Source organism: Lepus europaeus, chromosome Y, assembly GCF_033115175.1.
Source record: "Lepus europaeus isolate LE1 chromosome Y, mLepTim1.pri, whole genome shotgun sequence".
Lineage (NCBI taxonomy): Eukaryota > Metazoa > Chordata > Mammalia > Lagomorpha > Leporidae > Lepus > Lepus europaeus.
The window spans coordinates 1,820,114-1,825,727 of NC_084851.1; the positions used below are offsets into that span (position 1 = coordinate 1,820,114).

The following is a 5,614-nucleotide window of genomic DNA, read 5'->3' on the forward strand; positions in this document are numbered from 1 at the left end:
TAAATAACATTGCCTTTGTGGGTTTAATTGATATGGGAGCAGATGTTACTGTCTTAAAAGCTAGGGGTGCAAGAAAAATACAACTTTGGAAGACAGCACCTGGACCTGACCTCCAAGGTGTTGGAGGATTTTAAAATTGGCTGATCAGGTCATCAGACCCGTAACTTGGTGAGATGACAATGGAGATACAGGAACCATCTTTCCACTAATTGCTGAGGTTTCCATGACCTTATGGGGGAGAGATGTGCTCTCACAAATGCAAGCAGTCCTTACTACGGGTCACAAATCTCCACAAGCCAACAGCTTTAACGGAGAGCCTACAAGTAAGATTCACCTCAAATTCTAGTGCCACTGCTCACCTCATACAAAAGCCAAGCCCAACCCCCATTGAATGAGAAAAAACAGGAAACATTGGGTAGAGCAGTGGCCAATCATACAACCCAAACTTAGCATCCTTAAAGAATTAGTACAAGAACAATTGGAAAATGGACACATAGAACCCTCCACTAACCCTCATAACACACCTTCTGCTAACCAAAGGTCGCGGATATGTTTGTGTCTTTCCAGAGAATGTGGAACAGCCCATTTGGGTACCAGCTAGAAACATCAAACCTGAAACTGACAGCCAGCCAGAACCAGCTGAACAAGACCAAGACTCCGCCTTGTTACCAGACACACCTGCCCTATCATCCTACCCTGGGAAACTGCCCAAAGCCATATCTGTTACTGTTGTGTACCCCACTAGCTCTGGTCAGCCACTCAAATGGCCCACAGCCTGTGTGTGGTCACGCCATTCCTGATAACCATTATTCCTCATTCCTACCCCTATCTGAGCAAGCAATCCTGTGGTCTCTCGATTTGAGCACTGGTTAGTCAATGATGGGTAAGATCCCCTGGGGGACAACCTAAGACAGGCACAGCTGTGTATGGAGACCCCATGGAAACGGGGTCAACAATGGTATGGCCAAGAATCCTGCCTTCTGTTGCTCAAAAATAAACAAAAAGGGGGAAATGTGGTGGAATGAGAAGGCCATGCCAAGGTGGCCACTGGCAAGTGTTAGTTACTCAGTAATGGCTTTGAAACCCACCTGGCAATGGAGCCTGCCTGGCAACAGGCTGTGATTGGTTGGGGCATAGACCGCCCCTTGACCAGATTGGCTGGTTTTGGCTATGTAAGATGTTCCAACTGTAATAAACGAGTCTGCGGGCTACTCGCCTCAAGCCTGCTTTCACCCGACTCCCGGGGTCTGTGTGGTGACTGCGTGCCTCTTGCCCCCACCATGCTGCCCCTCTCACAAACCAATCCACTTCAACATTGTTGAGAAATCAATGGCAACAGAGAACCCAAGATCACTTTCATCATCTTGTAACAAAATTAGTGAGGCAGTCCAAGTCTGCAGAGATCAGATGCCGGCAAGCCCTTATAAGGAAAATGGGAGCTGAACAGAAAGGAGACAGGGCACAAACTTAGCTCCAAAACAATTTTATTCAATAAGAATAATAAATAAATTCACAGAGGTGGCTCTCTTACACATGGGTAAGATTTTACTCCTAGATTTTTTTTTCTATAAGCATGGTACATAGGCAAAGCCTACCTTCTCAATCCAAGCTAAAGGAGAGCAAAAAGTTTCATTAATGACTTCAAAATTAGCATGGCCCCTGCGCAAGGATGACATGCAAATTCGTGAAGCGTTCCATATTTAAAAAAAATTGTAGACAGGTTCTATAAGGTGGTCATCATGTTTGACCTTACTTAGAAGTAGGATGTGGCTCTCTTCATGGGCATTGTCTTATTTCACAGGAAAAATGATCTCAGAACAACCCTGTGACCACAGATTTCTAGTTCATGCCACCAAAGATTAGGGATGTGACTGAACATCCCTGTGGATGACATTATAAAGTCTTCTTCTGTAATCTATCTTGAACAGAATCCAGAAGGAAGAGTAGCAAGAGAGGTAGGTAGCAGAAGCAATGTAAGGATAGGTGCAGGCCATTTAACAAAAGCTTTACACAGTGATTTTCCATCAGGGAGACCTAAGAGGGCTACCCCACCACAAATTGCATTGTTTTTTGATGTGGAAAACCAGGACAGTGGGCCAGTAGTCCCAAGTCCTGACAGGAGTCAGTCTGAAAGGCTTTCAGTTCACTACTGCAAACCCTGTGGCCTCTTCCTAAGCAGAAAAGGACCTTCACTCTGCCCAGCTACTAAAGTAATCACTGCCATCAGGGGAACAGCCTAAGGTCAGTAACATTACAGGCAGAGCTGTAAATTTCCTTTTAAAGATGCCACCTCTGGGGCCTGCGCAGTGACACACTAGATTAATCCTCCACCTGTGGCACCGGCATCCCATATGGGCATCAGTCCTAGTCCCGGCTGTTCCTCTTCTAGTCCAGCTCTCTTCTGCGGCCTGGGAAAGCAGTGGAAGATGGCCCAAGTGCTTGGGCCTCTGCACCCGCATGGGAGACCAGGAAGAAGCACCTGGCTCCTGGCTTCGGATCAGTGCAGCTCCAACTGTTGTGGTCATTTGGGGAGTGAACCAACGGGAGGAAGTCCTTTCTCTCTGTCTCTCCCTCTCACTCTCTGTAACTCTACCTGTCAAACACATAAATAAATAAATATAAATTAATGATGCCACCACCTCTAACCTCCTGTTGAGGCCAGCTATCCACTCAGGGCAGCTAGGTAATAGAAATCAACAGGGTGTCTTCCCTAAGGTGGCTCACATTTTCCCTATGGAGTCTCTTCCACTACCCCATGTGAAAAGATTGATAGGTCCAGATAGGTCTGGACCTCACAGATACCTGGCCAGGCCTTAATGCCCAGTGATTATTAGCAGGCCCCCTGCTGTCAATTTCTATTTGCCTCTCTGGGAAAACTGCCTCCTGGTGTGTGTAGTACTCTTCTTAGCTCCTCTTATAATGACTCTACCCGGTGTTTTGGACCCTGTGTATCTAATCTGCTTGTTAGATCTGTTTCTCCCAGACTTGAAGTGGTGAAATTCTAGACGGCCCAACACATGAAACCTCAAACTGAAGCAGTTGCTGTGAACTGGCACTGAGTCTCCCTGAAGACGCCACTTTTGCTACAACCCTGTCTTGACAGTGGGCTCCTTCTTTCCCCTGCTTAGCTTCAATAAGTCAGAGAAGTCCTTACCCTAACCCTTGACAGCAACCAAGGTTTCTATAAGCAGAGGGAGGAAACAAGGGAGGCCATGACTAAAAGCAGGCCAGACTAACACCATCCTACAGCTACTTTCCAGCAGGCTCACGTTAAACAAAATGGGAGCATTCTTTGTGACAACCAGGAGTACATCTGTCTTCAACTAACTGGATGGTGTGCTGCTCTATTAAACTTTACTTTACTACTTCCTTATTTGTCCTCATCATTTAGCCATCTTCTACATCATTGGCAATGTCTGCATTACCTCTTTTTATCATCATGATAAGACAGGTGGCTAGATTAGGGCCACAAGTTGGAAGCCACACCTCCCTTGCCCTATGTAATCTTATTCATGCATGTATCCCAGGATGTACTCACCTGACCTGGGACCTGGAGGGGCAGTACCATATATCTCTGTCTCTGCCTCTCTGTCTCTCTGTGTTTGTGTGTCTGTGCATGTGTTTGTGTGTGTGTTTGTGTGTGTGTATGTTTTCCTCATTTTTCAAATAAACTGCATCACTTAATTGTGGTACTGTCTATGCTTAGAATACTCCTGTAAGTAAGATACAAGAGCCAAGAACAGGAATTTCTGCCCAACCTACCCCACAACTAATTGACAGAATCAGACAGCAGAAAACCCATTCCACAATGGCAATATGGTAAGTGGAATTCCATCAGTTTCTGTCAGCAATCCATGGTTTCCAAATCCTGGAAATCTCTCTTTTCCCCATAATCTCTTCTCTCAGTGTTCACAGCTTGGAAAAGTCAGCTAAAATGCAAAACTTGATGTCTTTAGTGTTTCTAATTTTGGTAGTTGTAGAGGCTAATACAGACTGTTAGCATTAACTGGATTTAGGCAGAGAAGCAGGAAAAAGATGTGGCAGTTTGTGATTGTTTGCAAATTTATAAGTGTTTCCAGTTGTTTGTTTTTAGGGATAGTTTAAATTACTGGAGAGGCTTAATTTTTTTATATTCTTTTTTTCAATTATTAAACTTTTATTTAATGAATATAAATTTCCAAAGTACAACTTATGGGTTACAATGGCTTTCCCCCCCTATAACATCCCTCCCACCTGCAACCCTCCCCTTTCCCGCTCCTTCTTCCCTTCCATTCACATCAAGATTCATTTTCAATTCTCTTTACATACAGAATATCAGTTTAGTATATATAAAGATTTTAACAGTTTGCCCCCATATAGCAACACAAAGTGAAAAAAAATACTGTTGGAGTACTAGTTATAGCATTAAATAACAGTGTACAGCACATTAAAGACAGGGATCCTACATAATATTTTTTTAAAAAAATTAATTTTCTATGCCATTTCCAATTTAACACCAGGGTTTTTTTTTCATTTCCAATTATCTTTATATACAGGAGATCGATTCAGTATATAATTAGTAAAGATCTCATCAGTTTGCACCCACGCAGAAACACAAAGTGTAAAAGTACTGTTTCAGTACTAGTTATAGCATCACTGCACATTAGACAACACATTAAGAACAGATCCCACATGGGATGTAAGTACACAGTGACTCCTGTTGCTGACTTAACAATTTGACACTCCTGTTCATGGCATCAGTAATCTCCCTAGGCTCTAGTCATGAGTTGCCAGGGCTATGGAAGCCTTTAGAGTTTGCCGACTTTGATCTTATTCTGATAGGGTCATAGTCAAAGTGGAAGTTCTCTCCTCCCTTCAGAGAAAGGTACCTCCTTCTTTGATGGCCCTGTTTTTTCCACTGAGATCTCACCCACAGAGATCTTTCATTTAGGTCTTCTTTTTTTCCCATGGTTCTTGGCTTTCCATGGAGAGGCTTAAATTTAAGCCTTTGGTTTTATGGGACAACTTTATGGTTTCTGACCATTCTTTTTGTCTTGGGTTCTTTCAACTTAAAGTCATATATCCTAGGGTGCTTTCATTTACTAATTGCAGGCATTATTTGGTGGGGCAAACCAGAGAGATGTGTTCTGTTGCCTAGCAATTGCAGCTAGTGGCAGGAAGGAAGGACTCCAAACATAGTGGAGGTTCGACTTCCTGCTGCAGAGGGTAGGACTTCTGCCCCAGAATAGCAGCTCCCAGTGACAACAGCTGGTTGCAAGATGGCATCCTCTGTGGGGACTTCTATGATATGAACAACATATCTCCAGCCCCAAGAAGGGGGCCCCAATAGCTGGTTGCATGATGCTTACCTGGTTAACAGTGAGGTATATTATTTTCGTTTTTCATTTTAGCTTTATGCTGGTCCTCTTTCAGGTTTCTCCCATGGATTACTGAGAACACAACTGTGGGTGACCTAAGGTTATGGAAATTAGCCCTGGAAATTTATTTTATTATTTTATTTTTAATATTTATTTGAAAGAGTTACAGAGAGAGAGAGAGAGAGAGAGAGAGAGAGAGAGAGAGAGAGAGAGAGATCTTACATCCAGAGGTTCACTCCCCAATTGTCTGCAAATGC

The 5,614-nt window shown here is 43.6% G+C and overlaps 1 pseudogene; it reads left to right on the forward strand.

Annotated features, from left to right (window-relative positions):
* Positions 1-1,643: 1,643 nt before the first annotated feature.
* On the forward strand, positions 1,644-1,704 carry LOC133754241 (U6 spliceosomal RNA; annotated as a pseudogene).
* The last annotated feature ends 3,910 nt before the right edge of the window (positions 1,705-5,614 follow it).